The sequence below is a fragment of the Corvus brachyrhynchos genome, unplaced genomic scaffold (assembly GCF_000691975.1).
Source record: "Corvus brachyrhynchos isolate BGI_N302 unplaced genomic scaffold, ASM69197v1 scaffold10, whole genome shotgun sequence".
NCBI classification, from domain to species: domain Eukaryota; kingdom Metazoa; phylum Chordata; class Aves; order Passeriformes; family Corvidae; genus Corvus; species Corvus brachyrhynchos.
Window position 1 is genome coordinate 8,754,467 of NW_008236180.1, and position 207 is coordinate 8,754,673.

The 207-nt window shown below is 72.5% G+C and overlaps 1 protein-coding gene across 1 annotated transcript in view; it reads left to right on the forward strand.

The window, feature by feature from the left end:
- Positions 1–6: 6 nt before the first annotated feature.
- The window catches only part of LOC103616823 (1,25-dihydroxyvitamin D(3) 24-hydroxylase, mitochondrial), an 8,881-nt gene continuing 8,680 nt past the window's right edge, over positions 7–207 (forward strand). The window contains exon 1 of the mRNA XM_008635061.2: positions 7–93. The gene's annotated coding sequence lies outside the window, so the exon portion shown is untranslated. The remainder of the gene's footprint in view (positions 94–207) is intronic.

The window sequence follows — 207 nt, forward strand, 5'->3', positions numbered from 1 at the left end:
CCGCCGCGAGGGCGCCTGCCCGCAGCGCCTCGAGATCAAGCCCTGGAAAGCCTATCGCGACTATCGCGACGAGGGCTACGGGCTGCTCATCTTGTAAGTGGCAGGCGCAGCATCCCGGCCCCGGGGAGGTACCGGGAGGTACCGGGAGGACCTGGGGTGCGGGGGTTCCGGTGCCTGGGGGATGCTGCGGACGGCGGCCGCCCCCAG